Raw genomic sequence first — 20,024 nt, 5'->3', positions numbered from 1 at the left:
ATTTTTGCAGGGAGGCAAGCCCTCTGTGCCCCCCACACCCCCTGCAAATTATATATACTAACTCTGAGATCACACTACAAGGAGAAAATGATAAATTTCCCAGTCCTCTTTGTACCGCAAACTCCATTCAAAAGCTTTGAGCTTTCAAAAACTTGATCATATGGTCTTGACCATATGGAATTCGAGTTTCTGAAAACTTGATCAACTGATAGGGCCTGTTTTGCTTTTACCCAAATATTTCTGAATAATCAAATTTTCAAGAACAATTGAATTTAAAGAATCCATAACAATCAGTTGGAATCTCCTAATTAAATTGTTATACTTTAATCTATCTACCAACTAAATAATTTATTAACCTATAACTACTTAAATGGAACAATAATCAAGTACCACCAAACAACAAAATTTAGTGTCCTCTCATGAGTGGAATGGTTATATTTGAGAACACAGCCCCAAATATGAAGACCCCCACCATTAAACAGCAGGTAGTCTCAGTGCTTTACAACTAAATAAAATAATAAAATTAAATATTCTTCACCTGTGTGTCCCTAAAAGGACATCCATGGAAGGGTTTACAGCACACCAAGTACCACCAAACAACAGATTATAGTGTCTGCTCAACACCAGAGCAGTTATGGTTCAACCCACAGCCCTAAATAAGAAAACACACCTCCCATTAAATCCTGCATAATTTTAGTGCCATACAACTAAATAAAATAACAAAATCAAGGCTATGTCATTAAAGGGGAAGACAGGGAAGAGTTCACATCAGAACAAGCACCACCAATCAGCAAAATATACTGTCTGTTCAAGACAGGATGAGTTACAGTTGTGCTCTGGTGGTGTAGCACTTGTACATCATGTGCTTTGTCTGTGTCGGGGCTGTTTCCCTTCGACATTTCTTCTAACAGTCTGAAATCCATGGTAATGCTTAGTCATTTATTTTAACATTTAGTCTCTCAGTAATCACTGTACCTGTTGCTATAATGCTTTGCACATAAGTGGCAACATTTTCTTTGGTTTCTGGCTGCATTTGGTCACATACAGGATTAGTAAATAATATAGCAGCCATGATCACATGTTTTCCAGATACATGTATTTCCCTGGCATAGAATCATTTTGATCTTATGAGTAGTCTTTGACATCTGTGTAGCACATTGTCTAGATCACAGGAACTGATCAGTGAAACCAGTGGTTTATAGTCCTTCTGGTGTTGGAAGCTCTGTAACCCTCAAAGGTACCTGGAGAACCATTGACATGCCCAGACATTTTCAAGGAACTCCTTTTTTATCTGTGAGTACCTCTGCTCAGTATCTGTTAGCATTTTGGATCAATAAGCAACAGGACATGACAATTGTTCAGCCATTTGGAGTAATGCAGCAGGTAGGCAGTAGCCACTAACATTTCAGTCATAGTAAGCTAGCACTGGAGCTGTTGTTACTATTTCCATTACACTGCTGAAGGTTTGGAATTGAGCATTTCTCCATGCCCAGGGTACATTTTTCTTTAACAAGTCTATCACCCGATGTACCACAATACACAGATCTGGCACAAACTTGCCCAAAAAGTTAGTCATGCTAGGATTTGTTGTAATTTAGTCAAACAAGTTGGACTCTTTAGCTCCACTATTACTCTGGCCTTGCCTGCATCTGGTTTGATTCCTCTAGCTCTTACACTGTGACCAAAATATTAAAGCTCAGTCTTTCCAAAGCAGCATTTGCCTCAGTTTAGTTTTAAACCCAAATATTTAATGGTTTGCAGCACTGCTTCTAATTTTAAACCATGTGTCTTTTCATCACATCCAAACACTAGCATGTCACCACTGAGAACAGGAACACCTTCATATGCTCTATTAGCAAATCACTCATTTTATATCAAAATCTATTTGGTGCTGAAGTTATACAAAGCAGCAAGCTTTTAAAACAGAACCTTCCATTTGGTGCAATAAAGGTTGGCAGCTTTTGGTTATTTTCCTCTAGAGATATTTGGTAAAACCCACTGGAAGAAGCTAATATGAGAAACATACTTTTCTTATCAAGCCAGAGAGTCTATCTGATATGAAACAAACCAGACAGGCCTAGATATTGGTTCATGACAGAAATATGTTTGAAACAGGCATTACAACCAAAAAGAGACATGAAGAGCCCCGTGAATCTTATTTTATTTTCTTGGCATATTGGAATATTGGTTTAAAATGTGAGTTTTAAATTCATTACACGTTATCCTGTAGCAACAGCTTTCATAACAGCAAACAGGGACACATTTAGCTTAATCTTAAATTTGTCAAGGTCCAGATAAATTCTAATGTATGACAGCAGGCTGTCTATGTATGTAAACTATTTCCCTTTTAAGGTACAGAAAACAAGTGATCATATTTGTTGAAATTATTTCCTTTGAGAATAGGTAACAGGCACTCACCAACACTAAGAATGGCAAGAATATTGTTTAAGCACCAGTGGCCTGTTTAGTTTTGGTTACTACATAAAAAAAAAAATGAGGGTTTCTTAATATAGCATTTGGCACTCTCTTTTCTTATTTAGAAGACCAAATCTCAATGCATACCAAGCTGGCAAGTCTTGTTGCATTGTTTAGAACAGGGAATTATTGTGAAGAACTAACCAACACCTATAAAAACATCATTTTGCCATGATTACAATACAACTCACTCATACTATTGTGTTCATATGTAAATGTTAAAGCGATCTTTAGCAAGCCACTATAACCTAAATTATTAACATATTTTAATGCAAAAGGAATGTTTTCCCATATGCTACATCAAGTAGCATCTAGGTATATAGTTAAGGGTTTGAATGACAGAATTCAAATACTGCACAATGAGTAATAGCTTCAGGTACTTTCCAACAGAATATTTTCTTATTTTAACTAGTGGATTAGAATGATAGTTCAGCAGTGCTAATATACTTCATGGGCATCAGGAGATAACAATCACTTGTATTTTTCACTTTATATGCTTACATACATAGCCTTCTTTAGCTATGTTAAGAATCTAAGTGGCAACTCACAGATATGCACTGAACTAGTGCAAAATAGCACAAAATATACTGAACCTACTGATATTGCCAACATCCTGGCAGATAGATTCAGTGCAAACTTCACTCCCCTCTCTCACCCCCAAAAACAGCCCACAACAATACCAGAAAAGTGTAGTATCCTGGAAATCACAGATGCACAGGTGAAAATAGCCCTTTAAAAAGCCAAAAATACAGCATCAATGGGGCCAGATGGTGTCCCAGGCTGCGTCTTACATGAACTACAGAACGAACTAACCCCCCCACCTAAACATGCTATTCAACCTCAGCCTCTCCACAGGCTACATGCCCATAGAATGCTGCACAGCAATGGTTATTCCATTCTACAAAGGAGGGACCACAACTGACCCTGGTAACTATCGCCCCACAACAAACACTTGACCTGACCCAGTTTGGCTTTGTTAAGGGCAGATCATGCCTACTAAACCTGATTGACTTCTTTGAGACAGTCACCAAGACCATAGATGAGGGAAAGGTTGTTCACACAGCCTATCTTGACCTCACCAAGTTTTTTGACACCATTCCCCACTCGGTTATTACAGAAAAACTCACCAGCCTGAACATAAACCCCTACATCACAAGATGGGTTGCCAACTGGCTTACAGACAGAACTCACATGGTAATAGCGGGCTCCAGGTCCAACTCTAAACCAATCACAAGGGGTGTCCCACAAGGCTCAGTCCTGGGATCCCTACTGTTCAGCATATACTTCTCAGAAGTACAGGCAAACACAGGAGGACTACGGCTAACCAAGTTCGCCAATGACTGCAAACTAGGAGCCATAATTGACTCTCCGGCTGACATGGACATCCTCCAAAAGGGCCTTACTGAGACGGACACCTGGTGTCAAAGTCATGGCCTTAAGCTAAATGCCAAAAAATGCATAGTCATCCCATTTAGGAAAAAAACAAAACACCCATGAATTACCACAAAGGTGGCAGCCCCCTTAATACAGAAGAGGTAATGAGAGATCTGGGGACCCAGGTAGATAGTAATCTCTCCTTTGACAATCATATTGCCAAAGTAGTTAGGAAATTCTTCTATGTGGCCTATCTAATTACTAAAGGGTTCACATCTAGAAATAAAGAGGTTATAGTGCCCCTCTACTCATCACTCATCAGACCCATCATAGAGTACAATGCCCCATTTGAGATGTACCTTACAAGAGACTTCCAACAGCTGGAGAGACCAGAAAAGTACCTCACCAAGAGGATTACTGGCCCCAAACATATGTCCTATGCAGCCCGACTAAAAAAACTCTGGCTGTACTCAGTGGCATATCGCTTACTCAAAGGTGATCTCTACCTGACTTACAAAGCCATGTTCAACTCAGAATTGATGGACATGCTCCACCTAAAGAAATCCAAGTCACTGCGAGCCATGCGGTCTAGTGAGCTAAACCTCACCACAACAATAAATAGAACATGCTGGAGGGATAGATTCCTGTCACAGAGACTCCCCATGCTTTGGAACAAAATTCCAAACTACATTAGGCAGAGCCCCTCACTAACACTCTTCAAGACTGGATGGGTAACAGAAAATGCACCCCTGGGATCACTTCATTGGCTCTGCTTGACAGAGGATCAGTTAATTAATCAATGGGGCGGTGAAAGCCGACACACTCTGGCTAGGCTTATAAATGCCCTCGGGCAGATAGCCTAGTATCTACCTATGAACCTAAAATGTTGTTGTTCCCTGACAAAGTTTAGTGACCAGTTTCAGACACAGCCCTGGTTGTAGAAAAACAATTGTTAGAAGAATAGAGTTGGTACAACATATTGAAGGCAAGTGATACAATCAATAATATTTTGAGTATAATATTTCAATATAAAGAGCAGTAAATGTAATAAAATATATACATGTATAAAAAGGGAGGTAAATGAGAATGTAACAGGGCAAAAGAAGTTTAATGAAAAAGTGTGCATATTTAGTAATTAAGACTGAAAGAAGAAGTTGTAGCTTGGAAGAAGCAGAATAGATCTCTATTGTGTTTGAGATATGTCTGAGGGAATGGATACTGTGAGTTTTTGGGTCAACATTCATAAAAAGTACAATAGTTTGCAACTAAGAGGTTTATTTAAGCATATCAGTTTGCAAATAACACATTATTTAACCATATGGTGGTTCATAACATATACATTTAGACAATAGGGCATAAACAGACACATCTAAATCCTAAATACTGACTGAAAAAAGAAAGAAAGAAGCAAAGAATTAAGCTTTATCAAACACTTTAGTTCTGTATATTCCCTTTTCAGTAAAATATAAGTTTGAAATAGCTGTAAATTACATACCCAGAGATGAATTGGTTTAGTAATATCCATATTTATGGAGACATGATAAAATGAAGTACTTAGGGCTATGGATTAAAAAGGATTCTGGTGTGGCGGCTAAGGATATGTGGGAAGAGACTAAACAGAAGGTAATACAAAAACTGGGAGATGGGAAGCTCTGTTATATGGATATGGGTAGAAAGGTACAAGCAGTTACAATGTTTTTAGTCCCTTTAGCTTTATACACAGCTTGGGCATATTTTTAGCAACCAGAGGAGAAGTTGTGGATAGCAATTAATTAGGATCTGAAGGATTTTGGAGGCTAAGATGGGAAGAGTAAAGCAGAATAAGCTGATTCTTCAAGTTGAACAAGGAATGTGACTTATTAAAGGAAATGTACCTGAAGAGAGGATATCCCTTGACATTGAGAAAATTATGGGTGAGGTTAAGGTCAAAAGAAGGACAGGACATTTCTCACTTATTTTAGGACCTAAAACTAATGTTAGACAAGATAATATTATTCCCACAATAACAGTTGCAGCTGAGAGTGAAATGAACTATGGTTTAACCATATATCCTAATAATGTACCAAATAATGATATAGATATTGCTAGACAGGAAATCACCCCACATCAAGTCTAGCTTTTTGACATCCTTTTTGAAAGGATGCATTTCTCGTTCAGAATATATTAGTAAAGAATTGGGATTTATTGAGAGACAAAAAAGATTTAAGGGATTTGATAGGAGAAAACCCTATTTGTGTATTCAGAAAGGGATCTTCCCTAAAAAAAAATCTGTTTGAGCAGAAGAAATATAAGCAATAACAATGGATACATGTATAAATGTGAGGCATGTAAGTTTTGCGCTAATATATTAGAGACTAATGATTTAGTGATTAATGGGGTGAAAATAAAAATTACAGAAAGATACTGTTGTAGTAGTGAAAGAGTAGTGTATTATGTACTATGTTCCAATTGCCCATGTTTCAACGTGGGTAAAAGTGAACGTAGATTAATGCACAGAACTGGTAAACATCTAAGAAACATCAGGGATGGTTGTGAATTTAATGCCCTGATTAAGCATGTTTCAGCAAATTTTGGGCACCAGTTTAAATACACTATCTTGGATTCAATAAACTTATTAGATAGGGGTGGAGCTTGGCCGTATTTATTAGAGAAATTAGAACTTATGTGGCAATTGCACCCGAACTCTTTACACTGGCCAGGATTAAATGACAGTTTATCCATCAGTTTATTGAAATGGAAAGCACTAAAGAGATGACGGTAATGTACCACCTCACTTTATATTATATTATATTATATCATATCACATCATATCATATTATATTATATTATTTCATCCTGTGGTAGTTTTATATGTATAGCCCCTTGAGTGTGTTTACAGGTATAGATAATCCATAGTTTAAGGCAGATTAAATGGACTAAAGGGGTACCGAAACAAGATATTTCATATAAATGTATTTTATGGAAGCCTAGGAATTTAAGCTATTATTACTATAATTATTTTTTATGGGGTTCCTAAAATGAAAATGGCTTTTAAGTTAAAGGTAGTAGGATGCATTAGCTCTGAATGTTGCTATTTTTATGCTTTTTTGTATGATATTTTTGATACTTTTTTTAATACTTGCCTTTTAAAAAGTAAAGGAAGTGATGTCATGATTTTAATATGTTTAAATGGGGAGTTTAGGAAGTTAGATGTATCTGATGAAGCTCCTGTTAAATGATTATCAGGACAAAAGTGCTTATTTATTTTTATAATAAAAGTGTGTGACTTGCCATGGATCATTCACATATTTTTTTGGATTGATACATATTTTCAGTTGTAAACATTATACATTACATATGATCTTCCATACTGTCATCGTCAATCGAACATTATATAGCTTCATTCAATTCCTGCCTCCCATGTATAATCAAGTTTGTCCACTATAACCATCCCCCCACCTTTATCAGGTTTCATCACTCTAATAGTAGAATTGGTTCTAAGATCATCCATAACCTCTTTTTCCTGCTTCATGAGTTTGTAATAACGAGGGAGTATAGAATGTTTCAAAGTGTACAGTTCTCTCTCACAGACTTTACCAAAAACTGTTACAGTGGGGTTAAAAAGAGGACTGCACAAACTCTTTTTCTTAACCAAACACCTAGTATTATTGCCCCGTTAACAATTATCTCTTTTGTCATCTTTGTGCAACATAAAATTAAGCTTACAACTGTACAATTTCAACTTAATAATCATGTCTGCTATATCAAACCTAGGTTAGGATACAAACTTAATAAACCCTTTGTTAAAAAAGATAGAAATGTAAAGGAGTGATAACTAAGTCTGTGTAGTTAAAAACCTTAAATCCCTGGTGTGACAATATAACACCTCCATCTGAACTTAAAATTCCTATCAAGTCGTTAGGAAGGGAATTATCATGGAATGTTGGGTAACTGTCTGATTCCTCCATTTATTTTTCTTCTTCACCTTTCCCCTGTCCCATCCTCTGTAACTTGGTCTGAACTGATTTGGGGAGTTCTATAAAAAAGCCCTGTCTCTGTTTTGGCTCTCTATCCTTTCAGCTTTCCTTATGGGGGGAAATTCAGGTTCTATATCAAGTCTGGAACTGTTATCTCAGTGTGCAAGTATATACTGTACATGTACAATTTATAACATGATACAAGACACTAAAAATATGAAACAGTGTCTAGAAATGAGATGTTTATTGCATATAAGAAAATAGATTTGGTCTTAGATGGTGCACTCTTTCACGGAATTATTGATCTTGACACACACACAGGTTTTTGGTCAATAAATCCCCCTATATCCCCACAGTATTTGGTATACCTAAAGTACATAAAGATATAAGATGTCCACCTTATTGTTTGATTGCAGAAGCAAACAACTCTTAAAACCTACCCCTTAGCTGTACATTTTGACTGGATATTAAAGGAGTTGGTTACGTCAGTGGAACATATTGTTAAAGACTCCTGGGACTTTTTGGCTAAGATTAGATAGGATATTTTCGGCAACTCCACTAGTTTTTCTGCAGTGGACATTGTAGATCTTTTTACATCCATACCTCATCACATTGGTTTAAAACTGTTTCATGAGGCCATCACTGATTTAATCCCACTGGATGGCCCAACTGTTAACTTTATTACGGAATTGATGGAACTTATTTTATCAAACAACAGTTGTCATCCCATGCATACAAAGCAAAATGTGTTTAAAGGCCAACTTGTCAGGGCTTCTCGTATGTGCTCCAATTTTGATCACTTTGAGAAGGAAGTAGATTTTTTAACTAATATGCTTTTAGAAAGAGGCTTCCCATCTGAAATGTTAAAACATATTAGTTGGGAAGTTAAACAAAATTTACACCATTGCTGGGAGAAGGTACCCCTATACAAATAGGCATAGACAATGGGCTTGTTTGTCCCAAAAAGCACATAGCCCCATTTTATCACATTCACAAGCTATCACATACAGTGGACTTGTGAAAAATATTAAAGACATCATTATTGGAAACTGGATCATTTTTAAGACCGATGACTCCATCTCTATAACACCTTGGGGATGACTCCTTCATTTGTGTTCAAAAAGGGTAAAAATTTAAAATAGTTGTTTGAAAGTCAACCTTTCATTTCAAAGGAAATACAAAAGAACACTAGAAAGTGTGGTTCCTGTCACCAGTGTAGCTACATTTTAGAAAAAAATGGAAGAAATGGTGGTGAACCCTCCACACAGAATAAAAACTGGGTGATGGTAACTGTACCACTAACTAAAGGGATGATCTACATAGCTATATGTCAAAACTAATCTTGTTTCCTATATAGGGAAAACTGAGCAACATTTAAAAAATATATATATCAGCATTTATATGCCATTACTAAAGCGAACAAAAATAATTCTTTATGCACACATGCCCAAATATGTGTTAACTTTATAAAGTTCCATTCTGGTATCATTGAAACTGCGCCAGTGGACATTAAATGAGGCTCTTTGGAAATTAGAGAGAACTGCTATGGCAGTTAAAATTGAATGCCTTGAGTGATAAGGGATTGAATGAACACACTTCAATTGCACCAGTTTTAAAGTACAGAACTGCTCCACTTCAATGTATACATTTATACATACATTATATTTGTAACTATTTCATTCTATTGAAAAAAATGACAATATGTATTCAAACATATATATTTTTTAATGCATTATTTATAAGTTTTTAAACCATGGAGTATTTTTATGCCTACTTTGAACTGTGAGGGTTTTACTTAACATATGTTTGCACAATGATTTTTAAGGTATTTGGCTTTTAAATTCAATTGAACTACTTTTATCCTATTAATTTGATGGTAATCATGTGACCTTGTACTTGGTTATTTAAATGAGACTTGTGTTCTAACTAAATGGTTTTGAAGAAGTCCTGAGTACATAGGACAAAAGCTTTCAATCTTTTTATTGTTTTGTTATTCTAAATACATTAATTACTACATATACAGTATAATTTCCCTCGTGAGTAGTGCCTACTTTTGGATTTATTTTTATATACCTGTTTGGATAGTGATCAATAGTGGTTTACACGAGCCATTGGTGTGTTACAAAGATTTAAAATCTCTCCAACTTCCCCTCTGATCTGGCACATTATTCTGTACAGCTCTCAGTCTATCACATATAAACATATCCCCTTCTTTCCACTTGTGCTCTGACCTTTTGAGATTGCCAGCACAATGTATCATCACAAAATGTCTAATAACAATTCATCACTGTCAAGGAATTAGAAAGTTATGGTTTATTGACTTGCTCATACTTAACGATACTTACAAAAAGACATTTTCTGCTTCACTAATCATGGTTGACCATTGCCATAAAATGCTAAAAGAAAAATATATTTTTCATACTCAGATAACAGTCTTTCTTCATGTCCTAATCAGACCAAGTAAAACAACTTAATTATATAGTCAATATATACTCAATCATTTCAGACTACCTCCTGCATCTAAAACAATAACAAACTAATTTGTTTACATTCCAAATTGAGCAGCTATATTTGAGGTGCTGTTAAGTTTTGAAGCAGAGATTCAGAATAATTATCTTGGGGTCCCAGATCAAGAACTATAGTATATTCTATCCACCTCTTTATCCCAGAGGGAGGCTTCATTGTCAGAGTCTGAAAGCAACTTTGTAACAGAACTAGGCATGGCTAGTGGTAATGTTAATGGACTGCATTCAAAAAGAAGGCATGTTAAATGTCAAAAGTTAATGATTAGATTTTTAAAATTTTAATCATAGATGCCAGCCTGAATTATAGCTGTGTCATTTATAGCTCACATTTGAAGGAAGTCTCTATCTTTTACATCAACCCAACCATCTGCGAGCTTGAGCAAACCTCCCACAAATTAAGAGTATTTTAGTCTAAAGCTAAAAGAACTCTGTGTGTGAATTCCAGCCACACTCTGCATGTGTATGGCATCTGCCCCAGAATGAAACACTTCAACTGTGGGAGATGTATTCCTGTGTCAGTATAAAAGTAGCGGGATCAGACACTACACTACATTTCCCACTGCACATTGTGCATGAGGAAGTTTAAAGATTGGCAGTGGAACCTGTGCAGACTGAGACAATTAGGACTTTCTGTGAAGTAAGAACTCTAACACAGCTATGAATACAGAAATTCCTAATCGTACTTAAATCACTTGACTGATAAACAGATACGCAGAGTAGTAGAATGTAAGATGGGAGATGAACAGTTCAGATTCAAATCAGGATGCAGTACAATTGGCCTGACGTTTGCAGTGAGACAGATACTTGAGAAGAAGCTAGAGATGAGGAGAGAGTCCAACTGGGCGTTCCTAGAATTAGGGAAAGCATATGACAAGGTCCCAAGAAAGCTGATCTGGGCAGTACTTCAGTGGTTTGAAGTCCCAGAAACATTGTTAGAATTAGTGCAGCCTATGTACAAGGCCCCAGTGACTCAAGTACAAACAGTGTTCGGCCTCACAGAGGGGTTCCCAGTGGGAGTGGGTATACACCAGGGTTCAGCTCTGAGCCCACTGCTGTTCATACTGGTAATGAACTACATTAGCAAACAGGTCAAGTGGACAGATCAACAAAGTTGCTCTATGCAGACAATGTGGCATTACATAAAGATACTGAGCTAGAACTTCAGCAAAGGATAGGAGAATGGAATGCAAACCTGAAGACACATTGGATAAAACTAAGCACAGATAAGATGGTGATAATGGCAGCAAATTAGGGAAATCAGAAGCTGACAATAGAGATAGAAGGGAAGATAGTGGAACAGGTAAACAGCTTCAAGTATCTGGAAGGAGTGGTTGAAGAGAAGGGAAGTCTGAATGAAGAGGTCAATGCTACAATCACAGGGGTTGCAGCCAACTCGCATAGAGTGTCAGGTGTCGTCTATGACAGAAGAATGCCAAAGAAGCTGAAAAGTAGAGTATACAAAACAGTGGTGTGACTATTACTACTGTATAGTACAGAAACCTGGACAGTAAAGGCAGAACAGTTGAAGAAGCGAGAAGTGATTGAAATGAAGTGCCTGAGCAGGGTGATAGGATACGCACAGTGGAGCAGATGAAGAAAATAGGACATAAGAGCAGAAGCCAAAGTAGCTCCAATTGCAGAAACAATCAAAAAGAACAGATTACTGTGGTTTGGACACATATGCGGAAAAGCAGAAGACAATCTGGTGAGGAAGATTTGGGACAGACAGGAAGAAGGTAAGAGGAAGCGAGGATGTCCAGCAAAGAGATGGATGGATTGCGTGAAAGAAGATCTGTGACAGTCAGGCATGAAAGTTGAAGAAGGCAGGCATGGGGCACTGAATCAAGAGACTTGGTGACTAACAGTTAACATGATACCCCGACACCATGTAGGAAAAATGGGAAAAAGGGGGCTGATGATGATAATGATGGCTTAAATCACTGATAGCATCTTCAGTATATTTATCCGGGCCACTGAGGATCATTTTATGTGTTTTAGAAAAAAAGCCAATACATCATAGCTTTCACAGGTAAAGTCTAAGAAATATACCATTAATCATGACTATTACTTTACTCTTAGGAAAAGATAATGGAAAGAAATTACATTATGTATAAGCATGGGTAGACAGCAAAAAAAATCCTATATTTATCAAGATGATTTACAGATAATGCAAACACTCATTGGATTTCCTGTCATTTTTTTTATTTGTTCCAAGCTGTTATTTAAGACATCCAATTAATACGTTGGTGTACTCATTTCATGTAGAGTAGTTAAGCAGTCAAAAGTCTGAATTATTTAACTCTTCCCCTAAGAAGTCATTGCATTTTCACTGATGAAGGTAATATACATCATGTACAGTAGGTTGTTAAGCTATATTTAATATCACTGATAAATATTATAATACAGTTTGCAGGAATTGTATGAGCACTGTGTGTGTGTGTGTGTGTGTGTGTGTATGTGTGTGTGTGTGTGTGTGTGTGTGTGTGTGTGTGTGTGTGTGTGTGTGTGTGTGTGTGTGTGTGTGTGTTTTCACCCTTTGGGGTGGTGATCTCATGTATGCATCTGACAGCATCAAGATGAAATGCTTCACTGCAGCCAATTTTTAACTTGGATTACTAAATCGCAATCAGACATCAGAGATCTGCACAGTCAAATAGTGATTATGTATGTGTGTGTGTGTGTGTGTGTGTGTGTGTGTGTGTGTGTGTGTGTGTGTATGTGTGTAGATATATATATATATATATATATGTACATTGAATGAGAGATATGTGGGGTATGACCAACACTGAGCAGTTAACAGCACTGAAACTTTGCTCTGCTTCTTTTAAATACTCTGACAGGATTTTATATTAAAAAAAAACAATTAATAGTCATATTTGACTGGGAATTTAATATATAAGTTGTTATATAAATAAGATTTTTATAGAAAAATCAAGCTGGTGATTCTTCTGTTATATTTTCCTGACAGAACAACTTTTTTAATTCATTGTTAAAATGAGCCACTCTAAAGGAAGTACTCAAGAAACTATAATGAAGAAAGACATGCAGTCTATTCTAACTGGTATTCAGGATCTTTCATTGAAAATGGGCAAACTAGAGATGAAAATGGACAATATAAAGGAATATAAGAACAAGTGGCTTTATTGAATGATGTTGTTAAGCAACAGTTACTGCAAATAACAATAGAATAAGCAGTTAATGACATGGGTGGGAGAGTGGCTAAAATGAGAATCACACTGAATTTGTTCTCAAACAAAATTCTTTACTTATAGAAAAAATAGAAGACTTGGCAGATCTAGAAGAAATAACATCAAAATGTATAGAATTCCAGAGAGAGAAGAAGGAGACAACATGATTCTATTTTTAAATAACTGGATACCTATATCTCTAAACTTACCTGAAGCTCTCCCATTTGGCCTTGAGAGAGCACACAGATCTTTTTTTGAACATTTCTTTAAAAAGTAATTCACCTTCTCCAAGATCAGTTATAGTTAGATTTCTATCAAGTTAAGATAAAATGTGATTTGAAGACAGCATAGGCAAATTCAGCTATACAAATAAGAGGAAACACCATAAGATCCTATAATGACTACTCATCTATTATGACTAAAAGAAAGGCTTGTGCTCCATTCAAAAAAAAAAAAGAAAGTAAACATTAAATCACAAATCGTGTTTCTAGTTAAACTTAGGATTTTTTTACATGAGGGGCAAAAAAACTTTATATACATTAGGTGATGCTATAGATCTCACACTGAATAAGAAACTTTTACACAAACCAGAAGATATGAACTGATCCCTGATAAAGCTGAAGAGACAAGCCACAAGAAATGGATGGACATTAAAAGAAAAACATATTTAAAAAAAATAGAGACAAATGATTGAATATATATTGAACAAGCTGCAAGTTTTTGATATACACATGTTCTATTAAACATATTATTATGAGTGTCACCTGAAATAAGGTAAATGTTTTTATTTGTTTTGACAGACATTGATTTAGAGTTAGATATTTAGTTGTTATATTTATCATTTAGCATCTTAATGATAGGGATGAATGTTAAGGGGCTAGATCATTTGGAATTATTAGCAATTTTTTATTAAATAGCAGCTTCAAAAACTTGTAATGCTAGAGAATAGTAAAATGTTATCCACTTAAAGTAATACAAGAAGATTAGTTAAACGTTATTCATTTAAAACAATGCAAGAAAATATAATAACGTTGTGTGTGTCTGTGTGTGTGTGTGTGTGTGTGTGTGTGTGTGTGTGTGTGTGTGTGTGTGTGTGTGTGTGTATCTTTCCTTCTTAGTGTATTGCTAATAAAAGAGTTTGTGACTTGGTTGGTCTGGTAGAGGGACTTTTTTGAGTGATATGGGTTCCTCTTTGTGCTGTATACTAATATATTCTGTAAAAGTCCTAGCGTTTAATTTATTTAGCCAAGCCCATTTAAAACAGCTTTTTTAAACTGGTATAGCTTGTCTGGTGTAGTGACTTTCACTTTACATCAAAAACAATTCTTTGAATATCCCAAAAGTGATTGATTCTTATGCAGATAAAAATGGGATGTTAGAATTGCTTGTAATACAAATAAACAAAAAATACTACACATTTATTAATACATACTGGATTCCTTGGATTGGAGCAAAAGTTTCTAAAAAGTATTTAGATATTATAACTTTTTATATGAAAGGTGAGCTGATTATAGCAGTAGATTTTAATTGTATATTACTGGAGAATGATACTATTGCTAATAGAAACCTAAACTTTCACCAGTTGCAAAGCATTTAATTCACTTTATTAAATACAATGAAATTGAGAGACATATATGATTTAAGACTAAGTCTCTTAACTATACTCATTACTAATTTAAATTTGGTACCCAAGCTATTATAGACAAGGATTTTACATCTAATGGTTTATACTCTAAACTTGAAGATGTGTTAATAATTTCATGTCCTTTAACTGATCACAACACTATTAGTTTTAATCTCATATTGAAAACAAATAATTTAATACTATGTAAGAGACTTCCTCCATATATATTCAAAACTAATGGTTTTAGGGACAAGTTTATAAATGAAATTAAGGCCCTTTTAGAGTTTAATAACTATGGAGAAGTTACTGAGATTGTGTTATGGGATACATTGAAAGCTTACTTGAATGGCAAAATTAAAAAAATGGTATGCATGCAAAAGAAGAGAAAGGGATAGAAAATTAACGGAGTTACAATCCAAGATAGGGGATTTAAAGTTAAAGATAAAAATCAAATGATAAATCTACAATTTAAGATGAAAAATATTGAATAAAATATGTGGACATTCATAATCATGAGAGTTCAACAAACTTAGAAAAAATTAAATTACAATCTTATTCATTAAACCCTATAAGTTTACAAAGACTAGCCACCAGATCGAAGAAAATTAATAATTTAAATCATAATAAAGAGATTTCAATTAAATATGGTAGTAAAAATAAAGCAGTAACAGATTTAGCAGACATATTTGAATGTTTTAGGGATCATTATGAGCAAATAATAATAGTAATAATAATAATTTAAAAAGTATTAACATAGTTATAAATTTTATAAAAGATAATATAAACTATAAGCTAACTAAAGAGCAAAGAAATAATACTGACAAGCCTTTTTCACTTAAGGAAGTAAAAGATCAAATTAAAAATCTTAAAAATAATAAAGCCCCGGGTTTGGATGGAAGAATTCCAGAGCTTTATAAATTAATTTTTGATAATATATTATATTACTGAAATCATTTAATGACATTAAATATACTTCTAGTATATACCCATCTTGGAGATTTTTTCTTGTATCATCTATACATTGTTCTTCGTACCATCCTATTTCACTTCTAAATGTAGATTGCAAAATGTTTATGCCAATACTGGCAAACAAATGAAATATTATTTTGGCAGGAATCATAAATAATGATCAGACATGATTTGTTCTAAATAGAAGGGTTCATACCAACATTATTAGACCAATACTTTATTAGATTTTGCAAATAAAACATAACTTTCACTCATAAGTTTGGATTTAGACAAAGCTTTAGACTCTGTAAATTGGAATTACTAGTTTAAAGTTCTTGAAGAATATAACTTTTCTTCAGAGTTTATTAATTTACTTACAGTGCTTTATAACAACTCATCTGCATTTATTAAAATAGGTTATTTTCTTTCTAAGACATTTAAAATTTTAAAAGGCACAAAGCAAAAAAGTCCATTATTCCCTTTGTTATTTGCATTAAGTATAGAACCAATTCTATCATATTACATCAAATAAAAATATAATAGGCTTTTCAATAGGTGACAATTACTCCTCTAAAATGCAACCATGTGTGGATGATGTATCGCTTACTATTGATAATACAGAATCATCATTGTTTCATATAGTTAATCTTATGGAATGTTTTGAAGACATTTCAAGACTGAAATTTAATCACAGTAAAACTAACATTGTTAATTCATAACATTTTAATAAAATTTAAATTCAGATTGAAAAGGTATAACACTTTTAACTGGGATAATATACAAATTAAATATTTCAGAATTACTATAACATCAAGTTACAAAGAGTATTAATAAATTATAAAAATATAATTAATACAATTTCTTAATTTCAAGATGTAATAAATTTTATTTCACTATAGAAGATAGTAATAAAAATGATAATTCTACCTAAAATCTTGCTTTATACTCAGTCTTTAATCTTATCCCCTTAAAATAAGTTCCATTGTACTTAATTTTTATGGTAGCCTAATAAACCAAGGATTTCTTTGGAATGGCATTTGAAAAGCTAGGAAGAAGAAGATATAGCCTTTCCCAATATTGAACTGTATGTAAAGCCAGGTAGCATTCAAATTATAGCTCAGTGGTTAGATACTACATATGATTCTAAATGTAAATCAGTACTGGAAAGAATAATACTTGCTAATAATAAAATATTAGTAGAACCACATACTCAAATTGTATTTAATAAATTTTATTGGCTCCTAAAATATTAATATATGAGTAGTAGTAGTAACTGTATCACCATTCATTTTATTAATTATATTCTATCCACATTTAGGGGGTATTTAAATAATAATTATAAGGCCAAACATCTTTTTTTATTATTTCCTATAGCTTTTACTAATGAATGTTTTACAAATATATAATATAGGTAAAATGTTAGATTTTAAAGATAGTAACTTAATTTTTTGGTATCAGTTCTTAAATGGTAACAAAATATATTCAGGAGATTATTTATGAGCTAGATAAAGTTTAGGACAAAATAATTGTTTGAGTTTACAAAGTTGTAAAGAGTTTGTAAATGATAAAGTTAAACTGTTGTTAGATTCACTTATGAAAAATGATCCAGAAATGTTAGATTTTTTATTTAATATTTATTGTAATTTAATTAATAATAAGTCATATTTATCTAAAATATACAGAATTCAAAGAATAGATTATTACTTTTTAAAAATGACTTTTTGGAATTATCGAACAAAAATTAAAAATTAAGTGTTTTAAATGTGAATAAAAATTATTACTTGAATTGATGGGCAAAGCTTCATCTTTGTCTTATTGGAAACTGTTTACTTGGAAATATTTTCAAAATGCATTTATAACTCCTCATAAGGTTGCAGTAATACACAAAATATCAAACTTTAACTTTTGGAAATGTGGTGATAGTTCAGATGCAGATTGGTAACACATAGTGTTAGACTGCAAAATGATATCTCTTTTTTGGAATGAGTTAAAACGTTTCTTTCATGTTTTGTGGTCGGATAAATGCATAAAACAAAGTTATGTCTTACCATAACATTTCATCTGTCTTGTTGATCTTCTTTCATTCATCACTGATGGGTTCGGTTCGGAGTCCACGGAACCGATTTAGCCTATTACCAAGCTCGCGCCAGCCAAAAAACTCTTGTGCTAAGATTCTACCCAGAATGCCCTTCTGCCTGTTATCTCAGATCGAGTTTGTTCAAGTTAGACAAGTAAAGCAGAGGCCACTTCTGTGCAAATACCCTAAGACACCACTTAGACCCAAAGCATCCCCCAGGAGCCTTTGGTGGGGGAAGGAGGGTGGGATGAGATGAATGGAAGAAGATCAACAGCACAGATGGAATGTTATGGTAAGACATAACTTCTTTATCTGATGTTGTTAATCTTCTTCCCATTCATCACTGATGGGACAGAATCCCAAGCTACCTTGAAGTCCATGGCCAGCCCTTATGAAAAAACGTTCCTGAGTACCATTGAGCCAAAAGCAGCTCTCCGTCTGGAGACTGAATCCAATTTGTAATGATTGATGAAAGGTTAGGGTTTAGCCCAAGTGGCTGCTGCGGAAATGTCATTCATAGAAGCCCTGAAATGGAAAGCTACAGATGTTGCCATTGATCTAGTGGAATGAGCTTTAACATGAGGCATAGGTTCTTTTGTGAGAAAGTAAATGAAGTGTATATAAATGAAGAGGAACAAAGCTGGAACACCACTGGCAGGACAAAACTTCTTTAATAATAATACACATTCTGGTACCTTGGCTTCTTGCCTTCTGTTGGTTCCAACATTTTGGATATGTGTTCCTGTTCATTTATATAGTTTGGAAGTCAATTTTTATTTATGTTTGGATGTACAGTAAATGAAGTGTATGCAGTCCTTTGGCCATTTTGATAACATGACCTTGGAGACAGAATTTCCCATTCTAGGCACAGAAAAGGAAATGGAAAGTTGGTCAGACCTACACATAGATTTGGTCCTGTCTAAGTAGAATCTCAGTTGTCTGTGTACATCTAGGGAATGTAGGCAGTGCTCCCCTTTATTAGAAAAATTTGGGAAGAACATTGGTAGGTCAATGGACTGGTTAATGGAAAAATCAGAAACAACTTTGGGGAGAAAGGATGGATTCGTCCAGAGTGATACTGTAAACTTGTAGAAGATCAGATAGGGTCTTTTGATGCATAATGCCTGCAGTTCTGAAACCTGTCTGGTTGACGTAATGGCTACTAAGAACAAGGATTTCCAGGATAAGAATTTTATGTCACACTTCACTGCAGGTTCAAAGGGGTGTTGAGGCAAAAACTGAAGGACTAACGTGAGGTTCCATGGTTCTAAAGGCTGTCTGACTGGGGGCCTGATGTGAGAGGTTCCCTTGAGAAAGGCTTTACACAGACATAAGGAAATGAGAGGAGTACCATCTAGTCCATTGTGGAAGTTTGAAATTGCCACCAGATGTACTCATGTGGTAGAGGCAGATGCTCCATCATCAAAAAACTTAGACAGGTACTGCAGAACTGCAGTCACAGGAGCTGAGTAGGGATCTAGCATGTTATCTTTTGACCAGGTAAAGAACCTTTTCCATTTATCCTGATATACTCTTCTGGTGGATGGTTTATGAGAAGCTAGAATGATGTCCCGAAGAGGTTAGGTGAGATTAGCTTGCCTGGCAACTAATGGAAGTGGAGAAACCAAGCTGTCAGCTTGGGAATGGACAGATTTGGGTGGCTCAGCACTTGGGGGTGAGTAATTAGATCTGGAAGAGGATCCAGAATCCACAGCAGGAATACTAGATGAGGCTGAAGGAAGGGGAACCAAACCAAACTTGTTGAGGCCAAAAGGGGGCTATGAGGATCACTTTGCATCTCAACCGAACAGCTTTCTTTAAGAACTATGGAATCAGTGGGATGGGGGGATATGCATA

The sequence above is a fragment of the Protopterus annectens genome, chromosome 6.part0 (genome assembly GCF_019279795.1).
Source record: "Protopterus annectens isolate FY-2018-M chromosome 6.part0, PAN1.0, whole genome shotgun sequence".
NCBI classification, from domain to species: Eukaryota; Metazoa; Chordata; order Ceratodontiformes; family Protopteridae; genus Protopterus; species Protopterus annectens.
This window is presented reverse-complemented; position numbering follows the sequence as displayed.